The sequence below is a fragment of the Podarcis vaucheri genome (genome assembly GCF_965113315.1).
Source record: "Podarcis vaucheri genome assembly, chromosome: 10".
NCBI classification, from domain to species: Eukaryota; Metazoa; Chordata; class Lepidosauria; order Squamata; family Lacertidae; genus Podarcis; species Podarcis vaucheri.
In genome coordinates, this window is record NC_138748.1 from 38,394,117 (window position 1) to 38,414,621 (window position 20,505).

Sequence of the window (20,505 nt, forward strand, 5' to 3'; positions counted from 1 at the left end):
TACCAATAAAGCAGCATATAAATCAATAAACATTATTTTAAAAAAATTGTCTAGACTTAGTATAGCTGGAGCTTTTTATTTTAAAAAATCTCCATGATTGTCCTTCCAAAAGAGGTTCTATTCCAGGCGCTAACCTGGTTGTGGATTTAATGCTTGCTCCATCTGCTCAGAGGCTGAAATTAGTTGGCAGATGTGCAGCCTGATCCTATGGACATTTATTCAGAAGTAGGACATAAGGTGTAGTAGTAGTAGTAGTGATAATTTTTTTTTTATACCCCAGCCACTCTGGGCAGCTTAAAGCTTGATCATAAGATTGCACCCTTTGCTTGTAAACTTCTTGGTGCTGTACAAAGTGGTCTAAGCAAAGGGTGCATGCAATGGTCATCATAATCATCATTCTTGTCCTCGTACCAAAAAAAAGGCGATCCACTCAGACTTTGTCAGATGCTTAAAGTAAATACGGTAGAGCACTGCATTCAATTTTACACAGGTACATTCAATATGTGGTTACGTGTACTCTGTACTCATTTTTTTAGGTTAGTTCACATGTTTCCTTTTAAATACACCATGTGTACAATCATTCCCACAAGCATTTATACATGTGTACAAAACCCTTGTACCTGTGAACAGCATAATGTGTGAACTACTCTACTGGAATCAATGAGTTATATGTTAGCTAAGCATGACTAAGTTTGGGTCCAACCCCATGAATGACACTGAACTCAACCTCCTGTTGGTCTTTGGCTGGTGAGTTTAGACTTAGAATACTGATATTGACTATAAATTCTTGTCTCTCTGCACAGTCTTTCATCAGGGCTGCTGTCCGAAAAACACTCTCTCCTTAGGTTTTCTTAACATGTTACATTTATATATCTTATTAACTGAGGGAGGTTGCTATGGTCGTCTTCCCCCCACCCCACCCCGAAACCAAGAGAGATGAAAAGAGCCCTGATTTATAGCTAAAAGCAACTGCTTTGGATAAATGCACATCTACATAGCTGTTGATTTAATCCCTACACTACAGCACCAAAATAGAGGCTTTATTGTTCAAGAAAATAATGAGGGAGTGGGTGACAAGACCAGTTTCTTTTCAGTTAACAAAGGTTTAAGTTTCATATGGAATTATCTCAAACTCACAGAGTAGAGCTGCATACACACCACACATGCAAAGTACATTTAAAGCACACACACCCAAGAATCCTGGGAACTGTAGCTACAGTGCCCAGCATCCTTAACAAACTACAGTTCCCAGGATTCCTGCAGGGGTGTGTGTACACTCTAAATGTGCATTAAATATATGGTGTGGATGCAGCCTACATTTCAGAATGCACACTGGCCGCTAAGCCACTGAATGGGAGGCTGCCCTAATGGGAATATCAAGCTACCCAATAAGAAGGTTAAGTGAACAAGGACTGGACTCAATGTCTGGACTCAATGACCGAGCTATCAGGTTGTTTTCATCTCTAAAGACCGTGATAAATTATGACAGTACAGCCAAGGCTATTAAACGTTTATAGCTGTGAGATGTGTTAGCGAGACCAAGATGACCTCATAAATTCTTCTGCCTCAGTGACCCTTCCAAGTCTCACCACTGGTGTCTAAGGGCATACCCATGCCGCACCGTTTATCAACACAAACTTCCTTCCTGAAATATATGCCAATCTGTCTCTTGAGATTTGCCTGCTTCAGGTGCAACTAACAGAATGATCTCAACTGAGGCAATTGTGTTGCTTGGATACATTATTCAGCAGGAACCTTTCCAAGAACTTGTCACAATGCATAGATGTGAGGAATCCCTTTTATTCATATCCTACCTACATAATTTTAGATGCTTATGTTTATAATGAAAATGCAGATTCTGTTGTAGCAAAAATGGCAGGTCTCTTAATACCCGGAAGAGATAATAACTCTTGAGATCTGTGTGGGATTAACCTGGATTAATTAAATGAAGGGCTAGTTCATTAGACGGGTTCATTAGAAACCAATCCAAGTGGCCACAGTAGGGTAATACATTTAGCAGGCTCAACTAAAATGTCACAAAATAGCAAGTTTTGACTTCTGTAAAATATGTCTCTGTCTCTCTAGGCTGAATGTTAAGCAAATGCCTATGAGGCAAGAGCATGAGTAAATTGAGCACTATATTGGAGCCCAGGGCTTTTTTTCCCCAGCCAGAACTTGCCAGAACTCAGTTCCGGCATCTCTCAGGTGGGCACAATTGCCATTCTAAGAGAACGAGAGAAGTGATCATGGTGAGTTCTGGCACCTCTTTTTCTAGAAAAGAATACTGTTGGGGGCCAAAAGCCTAGCTTCGCAACTACCCATGGCTTTTATACATTTTGAAGAGTACAGTACAGTGGTACCTCGGGTTAAGAACTTAATTCGTTCTGGAGGTCCGTTCTTAACCTGAAACTGTTCTTAACCTGAAGCACCACTTTAGCTAATGGGGCCTCCTGCTGACGCTGCGCTGCCGGAGCTCGATTTCTGTTCTCATCCTGAAGCAAAGTTCTTAACCCGAGGTACTATTTCTGGGTTAGTGGAGTCTGCAACCTGAAGCGTCTGTAACCTAAAGCATCTGTAACCCGAGGTACCACGGTACAACATTTAGCCATCCAGGAGGGGAAACCTAAAACTGAACAAAGGTTTTCTTCTGCTGCCTGAGGATGGGACATAACTTTTGGCAGTGGAGACTGCTCCGTTATGGTGAATGGGGAGCTGCTCCACCAACCTCAAGGCAACCCACGCCTGCCTACCTTCTTACTGACATCCAGTTCAGGGGGTTGCACTGGCTCTCAGCTTCCTCCCTCTTAGTCTGAGTGTCGCTGTTGTAGAACTCGGCAAAGAAGAGGATGGGGACAAAAGAAGAACTAGGTGCTGCTGTGCCTGTCATTGGCTCTGGCCTCACCTACTGGCCTCACCTCCCTACCTTCCACCCTACCAGTCCCAATGGGCACTACTGACATTTGGAGCTTACATACCCTCCAGCTTTGCTAATATAAATATTGCCAGATTTGTCTTTATGACTGTGCCCTGCCTCCCATGGGTTCCAAAGAAGTTGGGAGACAGACCTGAGCTGCTGATAAGTTTTTATGTTAACGGTGAGCAGCAACTATTATTTGCTTTCCCTAGAAGCCTTTAATGCAATTTTAAATCTGTTTTGCACCAGGCAGACATATATCACACTGAGACTGCAGACCTCCACAGATTTCCCTGTAAGTCCCACTAAACTTTGTGGGACTTTTCTGAGTAGACAAGTATAGAACTGTGCTTTAGATCTGCCTAGCTCCACCATTTTCCATTTAAAGCTTGAGTCTCCTCACACACTTATACCTTTTCTCCTGTGCCTTCTGGGCTTAGATCTGTGCTTTAAAGCTCCGTGTCAGAGTGCTTTTCCTTTTTTGCCATGCCACTTCCCCCAGAAAACCCACTGTTTAACGCTGAATACGAACAACTGGAAATTGAGATTTTCAATGGATTGCCAATTGCCTCAATTCAGCAGTAACTAGTGAGTTTTCGTGGGGAAAGCACCAGGGCAAAAAGAAAAGGAAAAAAGTGGTAGGATGCAGAGCTTTAAATCATGGGCCTCTGCCTAGGAATGTGGCACAAAAGGAAGTCTTGATGAGCCCTCAGAAACAGCAGACTTTTGGGACCCAGCATTTTGTTCAGAACCTGTAATACTGACCTGAAAGTGGCCATTTGTGAACAAAGTAACTTCAGAAGGAAACACCAACACGAAATCCCAGGAAACAAGGAATCAAAATGTTTGATTCTATTCACTTGGGCGCCAACATAATGCTCAATCATAGGGCTTACTCTCAAGTAAGTGTGAATAACAAACAATGTAACAATTCTCTGTCCAGGACTGTGGCTGTGAATGTCTACAGAATGGAAAGGTGAATCTATTTGCCTCCAGAAACTTTTCCATATGTAGCTTTATGGTATCAGGAGTTCTGATGGACACAGGAAAGGGGCACGCCTTACAATAATATAAATTACCATGTTCTTCCATTAGGTTAGTCAAAAGACCAATAAAAAGAGTGTAACAAATAAAGATTATTTTGGAACTTTTTAATGAACTCTGCAACCTCTTATAAAACCATAACATCAACTATCCAGTTATGTATGCAGAAACATTATATGTCAATATTTGTTTTTGCTATGATATTTTAAAGGTAACGCTCCAACTTGCTATGTACTTTCAACAGCGACTGATGTGCTCCTAGCATCTAATCCCCCACTAAATGGGTTGACCAGTTTTGTTTTGCTTTTTGTTTTGCTTTTCAGCCAGTGGGCAGAAAAACGCGCGGGTAAAGCCATTTCTCCCCACTAAGTCGTCATTGGTTGTTATTATCATCATAATCATAAACATATTTGTGCTGAGCTGGAATTCTGGACTCACCAAAAACTTCACTCTGTAACCCCAAAAGTCCTGCTCAGACATCTATGCACTGCTCATCCCTGAAGGAGTCTAAGGAGAAATTCCCATTAACTGAGTGACTCGCAGCTGAAAGGAAAGAACAATTCTGTTTTATAAACACATTATGAAGAGAGTCTAAAAATACCATGGGAGAGAGAATAACGAAGAGGAAATTTCTGCAGGCTTTTTGAATCTTAAGAATTTTCAGAGAGCGATGGGAGTGATATCCGGGGGGGGGGGGGACACATGTTTCGTACTTTTGTCACCCAGCCTTCCATTTTTGCATCTGTCTTGCTGAAATGAGAACAGCCCTGCTTTGACTGGATATAATGATGTTTTTTACTAAGGGCAAAGTTTAGCCAGATAGATAAGACACTTGGCCATTTGGATGAAGCAATCAAATGTACACGCCAAATGAACAGATCTATAGACTTTGAACAAAGCTCTCCTTGCTCAGACCTATCCCTCCACTCCACTGTAGCAAATGAATCAGGGCCTAGTTAGTGGCTAAAGCTTGGGGATTGAGTCATATGACCTTGCTTGTATTCCTGGCTCTGCCTTGGCAAGGTGACTTTGGCAAGAAACTTACATCAGTGTGTGTGCTTTTTTTGCTTTATAAAGTGAAGGTAGCTCCCATACCTGTTTTAATCTGTACCACGCTTTCGTAGAAATGCAAAGCATTTCAGCATGTTTATTCTGGTTTGCCTTATCTAGGGAACATCCTGTAATATTCCTGATTGATCGGTGGATCTTGATAAAGAAATACTACAATGACACGGTTTTGCCCTGCCCTGCAGTTGCATGATCTGCATAAGCAGAGGCAGGAGAAATTCAGTCTCTGCATAAAATACCAGGCTATTGCCTGGAGCTAACTAGGGCTGGGTGCCTTTGTCCACCCAGTGACCCTGTTTTGCATGCCTCCAGGTAAAAGCAGCCGCTCCTGGAAAGAGTGTCCATATGCATGCCAGCTTCTATTCAAAGATATCAGAGCAGATAGCAACAATAATGACCTTCGGGCTGCTCTGATAAAGCCAATTCCAGCCTGCCCAGGAGGTGGGGTTGCGGGCTTCACGCCCACCCCCTCGTGAGCGGGGGCTGGTTTCAGCCCCCGTGAGAACAGGGGAATCCCGGCCGGGTCTGCCCCCCCACCCAGCCGATTGGCTGGCTGGGGGGCGTGGCCTGCCCTATTTTCACCGGCTAGCCCTCACGTTTTCCCACCCTCCCTCCCTTTAGGTAGGCTTTAGGTAGGTCTTTGACTTTGCTATGGACTTCGGTCTGTCGCCGCAAGGGGCATGGTAGGAATTTTTCCCAATTGGCAACTTGTAGCCTTTTGGTTTTTCGCCTACCTCGTAGCAACTCGTCACAACTCTTCGGCATTGGTGGTAGGCATTGTTAAGAAGGGGTTAAGTGGATGTGGGGGGGAGGGACCCCATCACTTCCCCCCAGTGAGCGAAGGGTGGTCTGTTAAAGGACTCTGGGGGGCGTGGCCCTGTCCGAAGCCTATGGAGGTGTGGGCCAAAGGCACGCCCCCGAGCGGTGACCCGGGGGAGCTCCTAGTCGACGTGCCTTGGCAGGGGACTCCCCCGATATAGTGTTAACCCTTCCCCGTGTCTCCAGCAAATGGGCTGGAGCTGGATAGTCGATAGGACCATTGCCTAAGCCAATGCCTCTCATTCCTGAATTCAATAAAGTTGTGGCCTAATTCGCCCAATTAACCTTAAATTATAGTGTCTCGTGTCTTTATTTGTCCTGGTGGGGGGCAGGAACTCGCCACGCAATTGTGTCCATTGGGAAGAGAAGCAGCAGTTTGTTGCAACAAGTGGAGCGAATATTTCCCTTCCTTTTGGAATTTGGTGACAAGCATACCAAAACAAATGACAGTAATTTAAAGTGCCCAGAGGGTCCTATGGGAGAAATTGCAGGCGAAAATGGAGAGGAATGCAATGTCTACGTTCTTTATAAAGGCATTATCAGAATCCCCAATGCTCTTGGGAAAGGATTGTAGCTCAGTGAGAGACCAGACCATTGGCTTTGCATGAAGGAAATCCAAATTGCAATCTCTGGCTTCTCCACTTAAGGCTGGCAGAGATCTCTTCCTGAAATTCTGGGGAGTCACTGCCACTCAATGTAGACAATACTGGACTAGAGGGTCCCACCCAATTGTCCCACCCAATATAAGGCAGCTTCCTATGTCAAAGGGAGCCAATGTGTTTTCCAGATGATGTTGAACTAAAACTCCCATCACCCTGGCCAGCATGGCCAATGGTGAGGGATGATGGGAGTTTAAAAAAACCTTTCTTTTTATTTATGTTGATCAAAACTATATAATTCAATAACATATAATAAAACAGGAAAAACAATTAAGTGTATCACACACAAAAAGCAGAGGTACAAATTTGGGTCACTGCATTCACCATCCTTTGGAAAACTAATAATTATTGGTCTGGGAGGGTTATAACATGTCCTCTCCAACCCCCTTAACTTTTTTAGTATCAGAATATTGCCCAAGGGCATCTTGTGATATTTTCATGTTCAAAGCTGGAGAGCCTCCAATAATTCCATAGTGCCATATTTGAACATGGTTATCATCACTCACGTATAGCCTTGGCCACATAGCTAAAAATGAGTCTGTTTGTTGTTGTTTTCCTCTACTGTCCTTCAATTTATGAGTTAATTTTTCATCTATAGCTACAGACCAGATTTGGCTTGTTCCATAAATCCCTCTAAATATTTCAATTTTATTTTATTTTACAATAACCATCCTGGCATACTGGCACTTTCCTTATCATAAAAAAACCCCAACCCTGACCTTTTGGGGAAGTGGGTTTGTTGCGCAAGACCTCTCAGTCAACTCTATTTTTTCTCTCAACCTGAATTTGCCAGTATGTGAATGGATCCCACTGAAATATAGCAATAGTCTGGAAGTGCTATCCAGCTCCAAAAAAACAAAACTTCAGCCTTTCCTCATAGAAAATTTGCTCCAACCCCTTTTCTCATATTAGTTTCCCTTTTCAGCACCATTTCCACTTCTGTGGCATTTCCTTTTGAATCGTTTTAATGATTTCCTGTCGTTCAAATGCTTTCCTTTCATTAACCAGAGGCTTGCCATCTAGCTTTTTAACACCAATGGAACAGGCACATAATTGGATCCCTGTGGGAATTCAGACAGGACTAAATAATGTTTGCTTTTCACCCTCCCATTGGGAATATAGTATCAAAGGGGCAAAACAAACGGGATTTGGTTGTAGTTGAGTTACGTTGTATGGAGCCAACTCATGTTTTACTTCAGACCTTGATTCACATTTGATCAGAATAAGTTTCCCAAGTATTAGGAATTGTGGGTCCTGAAATTCCAAGAGAGCAGAAGAGACTTTTTATGTACGCAATGGCAGCTGCTCAGATGTTGTTAGCCCAGAGATGGAAAGAGATAAAGTCCCTACCAGAGAAGAATGGCAAATTAAGTTGTTGGACTATGCTGAAATGGCAAAACTGACCAGAAAGCTCAGGAACCAGGAAGACCAAAATAATAATAATAATAATAATAATAATAATAATAATAATTTTTATTTATATCCTGCCCTCCCCAGCCGAAGCCGGGCTCAGGGCGGCTAACAACACTAAAATAGTGCAACATTCTAAAAACATTATAAAAATTAATTAAAATCAAAATTGATGGCAACCATACTAAAGTTCTGTAAAGATTGCCAGAGGAGGGAGTCAGGCTGCGCCCTGACCAAAAGCCTGGTGGAACAGCTCTGTCTTGCAGGCCCTGCGGAAAGATGTCAAGTCCTGCCCTTGTCTCTTGTGACAGAGCGTTCCACCAGGTTGGAGCCACAGCCGAAAAAGCCCTGGCTCTAGTTGAGGCCAGCCTAACCTCTCTGTGGCCTGGGACCTTCAAGATGTTTTTATTTGAAGACCGTAAGTTCCTCTGTGGGGCATACCAGGAGAAGCGGTCCCGTAGGTACGAGGGTCCTAGGCCGTATAGGGCTTTGAAGGTGAAAACCAGCACCTTAAACCTGATCCTGTACTCCACCAGGAGCTAGTGCAGCTGGTATAGCACCGGATGAATGTGATCTTGCAGCGAAGACCCCGTAAGGAGTCTCGCCGTGGCATTCTGCACCCGCTGGAGTTTCTGGGTCAGTCTCAAGGGCAGCCCCACGTAGAGCGAGTTACAATAATCCAGTCTGGAGGTGACCGTCGCGTGGATCACAGTGGCTAGGTCAGGGCGAGAGAGGTAAGGAGCCAACTGCTTAGCTTGGCGGAGATGAAAAAATGCCGCCTTTGTTATAGCTGCAGAAACGAATGCAGACAGAGGTCCTCTGGCTGGGACGGGACGATATGGGATTGAGGGGGCAACTCCCATCTCTTGCGGGGGTGCAATTAGTGCCAGCACCGTCCGTTAAGAGTTTGGGTGTAATCTTCGATACCTCCCTCTCCATGGAGGCGCAGATTGCAGCTATAACAAAGGCGGCATTTTTTCATCTCTGCCAAGCTAAGCAGTTGGCTCCTTTATTAAAACTTTAATAAGGAATGGGAGAAATTTATAAATTACTTAGAAGATCGCTGTAAGTAGTTGAAAGCACTAGTAGGACTGAAATAACACTTGGAATGTAACGAGAACTATGGATATAATGGAGTTATAAAAGAACTTGGAATATTGGAATAAGATGCAGTAGAAAAGGCTTAACAATAGAACCCATGGAGGGTAAGGTGGGAAGTCCAGAGATTCAGAGGAATCTGTTGATTGTGGAAGTGTTGTGGTATGATTATAATTTTAATTTTGTAAAACAAAACAAAAAAAAATATTATTTTTTGGGGGGAGAACCAGTTCCCCAAAGGTGACCTTTTTGAGCCCTTGGCCATAGTCAATTGAAACCTAAGCTAATGGTGTCTTTTGAGGCAGGCTCAATTGTAGACCATTCACGGATGAGACTTCCCAGATATGTAATAACCTACTATAGGCTACATTTGTGTCTAAGTGACTATGTTTGTTGCGGTCAGAAGCACAACAATTACTCATCCAACTAAAAATGGAGCATTGTTTGAGTGACAGCTGCTCTCTGGCTTCCTGCAAGGATCTTCGTGTGCTGTTACTGGCACCGTGCAAGGGTGAGCATTCATCATTAACTGAAGCACATTGCTTAGATACCATGGGGTTATATGTCCTAGAACAGGGGTCTGCAACCTTTAAGACAAAAAGAGCCACTTGGACCCATTTCCGAAGAAAAAACAACAACTGGGAGCCGCAAAACCATTACGACATTTAAAACAAATATATCTCCGGAGCCACGATCTGACAGCGGGCGGGAAGGTGACGTCGGGATGGTGCGTGACTAATGCACGCACCACCCTCATGCGACATCACAGCCAGTACAGTGCCCACCACAGTGAGGAGTGTCGGGGCGCACAATGCGCCTCCTCCCCTCGCTAATATCCGCCCCAGAGCCGCAGCAAAGATGTAAAAGAGCCACATGCGGCTCCGGAGCCGCGGGTTGCAGACCCCTGTCCTAGAAATACCCCAGAAGGCAGCATGTTAATTACCTATCAGAGATACCAGCTACTAGTATAGAAAATATATATACTGTATTTTTCCGTGTATAACACGCCCCCGTATATAAGACACCCCCTATTTGGGGGGATTCAAAATTAAGAAAATGCACTATGCACTATCCATGTATAAGACAACCCCTTATTTTAAACTTCAAAAATTTAGGAAAAAATATAGTCTTATACACAGAAAAATACAGTATTTTGCACAGTTACTTGTCCTTTTCTCTCACAAAGCATAGGAGGGCTAATTAGGCTATCAAACTGTAATATTGAAAATGTGGGTTGAGTGGAAGAAGCAGTCACATGATTGCACCACCATTGCTTCTGAGGGTGCTTCTGGACTGTCACTGACGATTTATTACTATTATTAGTAGATCTGAAACATATACAGCAGAATTAATACACAATAATTAATTGTTTTGATAGAATTTCAGGGTATACAATTAATTGGTCAAAATCTGAATCAATGTCAGTGGGTAATTGTAGTTCACCTACTTTGTATACCAGCTGGTGATTTTGTTGGTGCCAGAGGTCTTAACATATCTTGGCCTTTTGGTTCCAAGAGAGACATTTCTCAAATTATTAAATTGAATTTGAATAGGTTGATAAAGGAGGTTACTTGGAAAGTCAGGCATCACTTAAATTCAATATTTGGGATAAGGTTAATACACTTAAGATGACTATTCTTCATATACATACCTGGCGCAGTTTTGAGTGATAAGAATTCTAATGGTTTGAATGGCAATTTTGCACACAGCAAACATATGTACACTTCCCTCAAGTATGTGCCAAGGCTATGCTTAAACTTGTAATTCCTGCAGAATTCATTCATGAGGAAAACCATACAAGCTTATCAGTTAATTATTGTCTGAAACATAACGCGCCTGGGCAGTTTAGGATCCATGTTGAGTTGGCAAGGTTACATGCCAAACTGCTTTACACTATTCACTGTAAACTTTCTAACCTATTGGGTGGGATTTTAAATACTTTTGGAGTCTTCAGCTCTTACAATAGATGGGGGAAATGCAAGGTTACGGAGTTAACTAAAGCCCTAACTAAAATTTAAACCATCCATACTGTATTTCTTTAGTTCATCCCACATCTCACTTTTCAATGCATTTCCTCGACAGTTTCTAAACAGCAATTAAAAAAATAAATAAATAATTGTTGCACTATCATTAAAGTGCCCCGTCACTCACTTTAATTGCACCAACCTAAATTTACAGTATACACTTGAATCCCTTCTGCAGAACAGTGACAGTCTGAAGGGCACCCTATTTCCCTTCACATTCAGAATAATTCGTTGCTTGGGTGATGTTTTTGATGCATTAAGTAACCTAGAAGCTTGGCTGACAAACACTTTTCCCCCCAGTTAATGGTTTAAACAGCCAAATAGACAGACCTCCTAGTGTGTGCTCAAAAAATACTGGTGTGAGGAGAAAACCAAATGCTCTGACTAGCTCTGGTGTACCTAATGTGAAAGAAATGTAATTAAGTTCCATCTTAATTAAGTTCACGATAACGCAGAGCTTGTAGAAAACAGGTTTTTGGGATGGATTCAATGTCGGCAGGAAGTTATCTCCCTTCTGGCAAAAACAGACATTTTTTACTATAATTTACATTTTCATTCTTTTTGTTAGCAGACTGAAATTGCCCAATTGCTAGGATGGGCCCTTAATACTGTTTCCTAATTAGATTTGATTGCACTGGTCGGGTTTATGAATAGGTGCTGTGGACCAAAAACAATCCACACTCTGTAGGTTGTATCCATCTAAGGTAGACCCACTGAAATGGATGAACCCATGCCCATCAATTCCAGTGAGCCTACTCTGAGTAGAAGTAACACTGGATTCATTCCTGTGTCACTTTTTGGAAGAAAGTAGTTTCTGCAGCCTTAGAAAGACCTGTATGATGGCTGGATCCTCTGGTCCAGGAAATGTTTCAGTCACCTCAGCAGGTACAGATGGCACAACTCCATCATTGACTGGAGTCCCTTGATCACCCTAAGAGGACTAAAAATAAGTGTCAACACTAGTTATTATATTTAACCATCAGGGAAAGCAGCCTCACCATACCAATCTTCATAGAAGCAGGCTAGTCCTATTGTGAACCATGTGGCTCAGATGGGCCAGGAGGAATGGAGGACAGTGCGCACCCACACCTCCAGCGCTTGTAGTGCACCCACCACCACCGTAGCAGCAAGCGGCTGGCTAGCTACTACTACCACCAATTCTCCTTCCTGTTTTCTCACCTGCATGCTGCTAACAAAACACCCTGGGTGCTCCATGTCCCACTCTGAGGAAGGGGTTGTTCCTCAGGGCGAGGCATCGCAGACAATGCTGCCGGAGAGTGGCTGCGTTGCTGGGTGTTTACTGCAACAGCAGGCAAATGACTATTTAAAATTAGCTTAAAACTTGGATGTTATCTGCATGCACCGTCACATCAATACACATCTAGAGGGAGTCATAATCCCCTTCTATGCTGTGTCGCTGGAGGTGCACATATGCATCCATTGGGCAATGGAGATAGCAATGCGCAAAGGAAGAAAGAAAGAAAGAAAGAAAGAAAGAAAGAAAGAAAGAAAGAAAGAAAGAAAGAAAGGCTGTTATCCTAACAATCTGGATGTCAGGGAGCTTTGGACTGCTAATCTCTCAAAATTTAAATAAAACTTCATAAAGGGTCAGAAAACACCATTTTTAATGCCTAAGCATACAGTCTTAAAACCTGTGTCTGGAGGCCAAGTATGAGATTCCGAAATAAGGAGACCATGTTAGGAACTGATGCAACTAGTTGGGCTCAAAGATTGTTTTCCAATGCTACATGACAAAGTCCTTGAGAGCCTGTTAAGCAACCTATTTGTGAAATGTCCCTGGATTATCTCAGTGCTCATAAATCTAATTTGGCCACCAAGGTTCCAAAACTGCTTTTACCCAGCAAAGGTAATTTCTATTTACCTCAGTGGAAGTCAGTCCAGGCTCATGTTTCCCAATGAAATAAGTTAAAATGAAACCAGGGAGTGTCACACTCATTAATAAACAGTTTCTGATAGTCAGGAATCAGAGGAAGAAGTTAGGAACCACCTGGCCATGGATCCAAGGTTGATACTCAGCTTGGGACCCAAGAACCCATCCATTTTGCCAGCTGAGTCCATATATTTTACTTGTTATTACCCCATCATGGTGGCTGGAAGTGTATCAATGCCTTCCAGGGATTGGCTGATCCTGCCTGTGAAAATCACTCCACTCATATTAAGCCGGGTGACCTAAAGAAATGTATGCAACAACCACAGTAAGAGTAGGTTTGATTTACCTTCTAAATGTGGCCAAAGTTCTTAAAGCTGAGGAAAATGTGCCAAAGTCTTACCAGGTCGCGGTGTGGCATAGTGGTTAGGGTGCTGGATTAGGATCTGAGAGACCAAGTTTCAAATCCCTACACAGCCGTGAAGCTCACTGTGTGTCTTCAAACCGCTTTCTCTCTCTCTGTCTAACCTAGCTGTCAGGCAGGTCTGGAGTAAGACTTCTAGAGACCCTAAGCACTTAAAAGTTAATGAAGGCTGACTCAGCAAAGCATGCCCATTTCCATACACCATGGAGAAAATGAATCAAAACTGTCCTGACACATTATTTGTGCTGCTTTCAATGCTGTGATCTCTGGGTGCCTAGAACATGGAAGAAAAAACTCTCTGTTTGTCCTCCAACAGGTACACACTAGGAACTTATTCTAAACTTTGTTCACCTTTTGATTGCAGAGGACCAAGCATGTCCACATCTAAACCCAGTGAGAAGTTAGCACAGGTCCTTTCAGTTTGAACATCTTTTTCCACCCCTGACATCAAGTATTTGAGAGTATTGAATTGTAATATGTGTATCTTAGTATTAAATGGAGTGATGTATAACTGCAGTCAGGATACTGAGCTAACTGCTGGGACAACAACAAAGAAGTATTTGGAATGCTCAGAGTATTATTATTATTATTATTATTATACATTTAAAATGCAACACTAGCACCTGTTTTAAGCCGAGCCTTAGATGTGCTGCCAATAGTCCTTGGAGAAGGTTGCTTGTTGCCTGGAGCTCACACATGAGTTATCAACTGAAGATCTCCTCAGCATTAGTAGAAGGAAATGATTAGTCAAGGTGCATTCACAGCTGTTTTAGCAGTTTGCTTAACTGCCTGAGGATGAACAACAGCCTGAATCTCCACCCACTGCTGTGACTCTCAAGTCAATCATTCCAAGCAAAGGCTCTTCAAGTGTATTGCCAAATTTCCAACACTGTGTACAGGAAACAATGCCACACACCTGGGAGGTGCAAATGGGCAGCTTCCTGGTTATGATGAGCTGGAACTGACAAGTAAATACGGAACAATGAGGAACCATTAGTGTTGTGACCTCTGCATGCAAAATGTGGAACCATTGGCCTATACTATGATTTATGTAACTGGTCAAATTTGCATCTCACCACCACCCCATTTTGTCAATGAGTTCATTGAGGTCTTCTGGCTTCACAGTGATCCTATAAGGTAAGTTCTAAGCTGAGACAAAGTGACTTACTCAAGCCCACCCGTTGAGCTTTATGGTTCAACAAGGGTCAAAAGGTGGGCATTCTGCCATCCAAGTCCAACACTCCAGCCACACTTTCTCTATAGGTAGAAATTAAATGTTAGGAGCAATGAAGGACAGAGCACTGGGAATATCTTAGAATCATAGAGCTGGAAAGGGAAATGGGAGTTCATACAGTCCAAACTCCCCTCCCTGCTCAATGCAGGATGCAACAATGGCAGATGGCTGATCCTTGCTGAAATACTTGTAGCAGAGAGCCTATTCCACCAGCTCCTCAAGGCAGACTGCCCCATTGTCTTATATAATTAGGACATGTCTTCTAATGCTTATCCGCTATCCTGCCATTTCTACCCATTGATAGTACCTAGACCTGAGCCAAGCTTTCTAAGAAGGCACTTCCTCGAAACAAGAAAGCACTGTGCATGCATCTCCAAGCGAACTCAAGGTCAACAAATTACCAGGCCTTGGCAGACAAAGTTGTCACTCGTATCCAAAAGTTCACCATGTGATAATGGAGAATATACAGATACTGCATTTATTTAAAATACATATGGGAAAATAGACACATATTCAACAAGAAAAACACTGGTCCTCTCCATGCTTTTTTTTTTTTGCAAGCCTCACCTGCCTGTTGTTCCTGAATGAGGAAGTCTGTGTTTACTTTTCATTCCACTATCTAGAACTCCATTTCTAACGCAACACTGAAAAGGAAGTGCCATGAAATTTCTGTCTGGGTGGAAAAGGTGTGTGCTTCCTCCTTCCGCTTTGCTTCTAGTAACCTATTTCTCATCTTTTCTGGTAACTGTAATATAAGATTTTTATCAGCATCAGATAAAGGAAAAGGAGAAAGGTAGAAACAGCAATGTACCTTTACAGGTGTAAATAGGTAATTGCAAGGATGTTTAGCATTGAGAACTAGATCGTCTGGGTGCTCTCATTTCCTTTCAGCAACATAGACGAAGATGTAAATCATAAACTGCCTGTGAACTTTCTGCAAGGATTTAGCAGTTCAGTGTTCAGGATCTGACCACTGTGCAAAAGACTAACGGTTTACTGAACAGACAACACTAGGTTATTGCTTTTTTAATTCCACCATAAAATTATTGAGGAGTGGTCCTAGAAAGTACAGGGAGGAAGGTCCTCATAGCTTCCAAAGACCAAAGTCAATTTGTTTGCAGCAAGCAACCAATTGAAATATGAAGCGGAATTAATAAAATTCCCTTCTAAGTTTACAGTGCAGAAAATTGGGCCACTAATTGTTCATCTTGGTGCAAGAGTTGAGCTAACTTTCCTTTAGGAAAAGCTTTAGTTGCAATGAGATCACATGTTCAAAATACGCCATCATATATCATCATTAAGAAAATATAAATTACCTACCTGCTTAATGTATCAGTTGTGATTTACTGTACTATCTAGAATGCAGCTGCATATGTACCATAGGTGTGTATGTATACGTTGGTGTGAAATGTGAATTTTGTTCATGTTGATACCATATTGTGATTCTAAAAAAAGAAAAGATATGGAACACTCTCATTGTGTCAATGCAATGTGTGATTGGCAACTTACGCAGCTCTTCATTAAAAAAAAAGGTCCCGTCCCCCCGCCTTTTTAAAAGTAGCCAGCACTAGAATGATCTGCAGCCATAGGTACCTGATGTGTTAGAACAAGACAGGGTGGGCCAGCCTGTTTTGCCACCTGAGGTGAAACAGGAAGGTGCCTTCATGCCTCTGAAGTCCCCTCACCAAAGCCTCCCTTACCTGGGTCACACAGCGGATTCTGGCGAGATCTCCTGAGATCTTACAGAGCTTTTCAGAAGATTTCTTTGAGCGCACAAGATCTCATGAGATTTCCACAAGCTGTCACAAGACAGCTTGTTGGAAGCCACCACTGTTTCTCTGCCAGCAGCAAAGGTGGTGAGGCAAACATGGTGCCTATGGGGACATTGCCTCTTGAGGTTCTGCCTCAGCCCACATCCCTGATATCTCCCAGCTCTTTCAGGAAAGTCCACAGTCATCTTTCAGTTTCTAAAAGTACAGCTCTAATCAATTTTCTTTGTCACCTTCTCCAGTTTCAGGGAGATGAGAGTGAATCTGCTAACCGCTGTCTGGGTGAGCTATTTGCTGACTGGGTTATGGGTGACATTTGCTTCCAAAGGCTTTGGGCAGGAGTTCAGCGCTTCTCTGTTGTGAACATAAGAAGCTGCTGTATGCCATTCACCCTTCTAGCTCAGGATTGCCTCTTCTGACAGGCCGCAGCTCTGCAGGGTCTCAGGCAAATATCTTTGCCAGCCCTGATACCAGAGATCCTTTTAAAACTGGCGATGCCAAGGAGTGATTCTGGAACAAAGCCATCGCTCAGTGGTAGAGCAAATGATTTGCATGTGAAAAGTTCCAAGTTCAATCCCTGGTACCTCCAGGTAGGGTTGGCAAAAATTCCCGTATGAGCTTCTGCCAGGCAGTGTCAAAAACACTAAGCCGAGTGGACCTCTGCTCAGACTTGGAACAAGGTTGTGTTGCCATGACCTTCTGCATACAAAGTATGCAAGCTGCATCCTCTCTCTGCACCAGCCCTATTGGGCTGATCATTCAAACCAAGGACTAATTTCTAAAGGCCTCTGCAGACTCTCAGGCAAGAGAGACCTGTGCCCGTCCCACAGCCTGATGGGGGTTGGAGAATGGAAGAGGTACTGATATAGAATCAACCTGCGCATGTGCAGTAAAGAGACAGGGCAAACATGTCAGCTGAGCAGAGGTTAATATTTTTCAAACATACTTCCCGCACCAGGCGCACTAGAAAATGGTTAATTAAAAAGCTGCAAACCAAGGGAACCTCGTCACCCCTTTCCCTTCCATTGCTACCTACCTTGCAATGGAGGTTCCCTCCTGTTTAATCTTCCCTTGCTAGTCTCTCTCCCCCAGATACACAGTGCTTTACATATAAAGTACACGGAATGCACAGCTGCATCTCCGGATGCAGGGAATGGGGCTGAGAGTCCTCCAAAAGGGTCAGATTTAATCTGAGGAGCCAAATTCTGCATCATGTGCAAGCCATGAAATTATTCTGTGCTGACTTTTCAGCCTGTGTTGGGAAAGACATATGGATCCAGAATTGGCCTCCACAGTTGCTTACGGACTCACTGTTAAGACGGTGTTCATGGCATGGAAGACAATCTTACTTGGCTACAAGTGATCGCCGAAGAAGAAGAAGAAGTGTCCTTGACACCTCTTCAATTTGTCCGTAAGATCATTGCCACCTAGCATTTCTATGGCAGTATGGCAGGGTTCCTGTACATTTAACAGTCGTTCAACAGAAAGGGGTTACAATGGTGTAGCTTTCCCCATCAGTACATCATCTCCATACAAGATGACAGTTCACCCCCAGGATGGAGAACCTTTGGCCTTCCAGGTCCCTCATCTCTGCTTTGGCTGCTGGTGTTCTCTGCATCATGCCGCTGTTAAAGTGGACAAGCATTCTGATGGAACATTTAAACGGCAGTGCTCCCCCCCCCTCCAGAGTCCTCAAGCCCAAAGCTGTCTAAATATGTATAGATGAACTTTTACCTCAGATGCCATGTGATAAATGGGTCCTTAATATTTCCCGTCTTAAGCAGATAACCGCAATATCTGTTAAAATGTCACTCACAAACGTTCTAGCATGCCTGGAATCCAAGACAGTGAACTATTTAGAGTTTGCATATACAGTTTATACAGTGAGTTGTATGTTTAATATAATGATCGTGCTCACTTCTCCCTATCACTCCCTCCAGTAAAGCTGTTTTATGGTACTCAGTTGTTTATATTCCAGATATGGGGATGACATATTATTCTGCAGAATTTTCAGGATATTTATTTTTCTACTTTTTAAGAGAAGACTTTATAATAAGTTTCATGGGCTTAATGTTTACAGCCCTGCCCACTTAAAGACATATTAAATTAATAAAGTCTAGGAAACCGTTGAAGCTTTTCAAGTCCTCCTCAGTTAGTGAACAAGACTCAACAGTTTTAAAAGGGCCCACCGTGCACTCTTGTGCTTTTTCTGTCTCGCCTTAGGAAGAAGAACAGAGTTGTTAACACCTGTTCTCACCCAGCAGTTCGGCATTTGAAACTGACTGCACTGTGTTAAATTTAAGCTTGACTGTCAAAACCTTCCAGCATAATCACTTGCTTAACTGGGCCCCAATTCCCAAGTACAATAACGAATCTTTCTTGCTAGCAGACTTGATCGCCGAAGAACTGGAAGTATTTGCCTTCAGACTTTGTAAATTCTAGTGCATGTTAGCTGTGCATCTGTGGCCGTGATTCTCAGATAATTCACTCAGCAGAAATCAGCAGGCTGGGATTGCAGCCCTCAAATGACAATTTCTCCCCAAATGTTTAAAATATTCATTATTTGGGGTAGGTTAGGGTATTCTGAAAATGAATATGTAATATTCAAACCTTACGTTTTTTACAGAAGGGATTTATGTATTGATGTCCAGTTTCCAAACATTAAGCCACAGAAAGAAATTATTTGGGCATCAACCTTGTACAGTTCTGTTGACCTAGCGGCTTAGTCATGCTGGCCACATGACCCGGAAGCTGTACACTGGCTCCCTCGGCCAGTAAAGCAAGATGAGCGCCACAACCCCAGAGTCGTCCGCAACTGGTCAGGGGTCCCTTTACCTGTATACTTCTTCTTAACTGTATTTCACTATTAATATTCTTCTTTTTAATTGTATTTCAGTTCAACAATTACTTTGATAAAATACATATTTTGTTATTTGCAAATGGCTTTAGATACCTATTAGGCCCATAAATTACCATATAGCACATATTCAACACAAAAAAACCATTTGTTGTTGAATAAGGACAGCTGGACATATAAAGGGCCCCATTACTTTCAGTAGCTGAGGGCCTCATCAAACCTAAATCCGGCCGTGTTGGGGATAGCAGCTATTAAAATTGGAACTTGCAAACTTCAAATCCCTCATAGTTCTCTGGGTATGCCCAGTGCTCCTGCCAGCTAGCAAAGGAAATTTTGCTCTACATGTCCTTTCTGACTCTGCCAAAGCAGGACCAAAAATGTCTGTAGCAACATTTCAAATAGGTTGGGAGTTACTTTTTTCAATAATAATAATAAGAAGAAGAAGCAGATGAGCTGCTGCATTCTCTTGAGGACCAGTGTCCTGGCAAAGAACCAATCAGAACACATTGCACTCTGTCTTACCTCTTCCTCACTTGGCACCAAGAGGGCAAAATAATACATAAAGTCAGTTTTAAAAATAGTAGGTTTCTTACACAAGGTGACCTATTTACAAATACAGATAAATATAAAATGTTCATCATCATCATTTGGCCTATTCCTTCTTGATGTAACAAAGCTATATAAGAGCACAGAACATGCTGTCTCCATTTTAGCAAAGTGACTCAAATAAGAAAGCCACAAAAGAACAACGAAGAAGCGTGCAGTTAGATCCAAACAGCCTGCAGCAAGATAACTCTGAAAAGAGATTGCAATCAGTTTTGCACGGGCTGTGGTAAATTGGAGAAGATGAAAGGAGGAAAACTGTTAAAGCAGAGATCAATGTAACTTGTGATACAAATGAAACAGGAGCCCCTGGCATCTTGAGACACAGGATATATCTTTGTCAATTGGGAACTACTAAACTGTATGTGAATCTGGACTTGTATACCCATGACATACATATTTAAATATACACCTTCACTTTTCTCTCTCTACAATGCTTAAAAGGCATGAGACAAACTGTATCACGTAAGATGTTCTCCAGTGGCGCAGTGGGTCAGTGAGTCTGACTCTTAACCAGAAGGTTGGTGGTTCAAGCCCACCCAGGGATGGCTGTGGTCAAGATTCCAACTCTATGATTCCATAAGAAGCCTAGGTCTGGGTTTCCCAAACTGGTCCACAGCCTACTAATGGCCCTTGAGCTTCATTCAGGTGGTCTGCAGCATATCTGCAGATTTGGGGTTGAAAATGGGAGGCA

General features: G+C 42.7%; 1 long non-coding RNA gene across 1 annotated transcript in view; it reads left to right on the forward strand.

The window, feature by feature from the left end:
• LOC309542305 overlaps positions 1–19,062 on the forward strand; it is a 75,590-nt gene extending 56,528 nt beyond the window's left edge. The window contains exon 3 of the long non-coding RNA XR_014224170.1: positions 17,603–19,062. This is a non-coding gene — a long non-coding RNA (uncharacterized lncRNA). The remainder of the gene's footprint in view (positions 1–17,602) is intronic.
• The last annotated feature ends 1,443 nt before the right edge of the window (positions 19,063–20,505 follow it).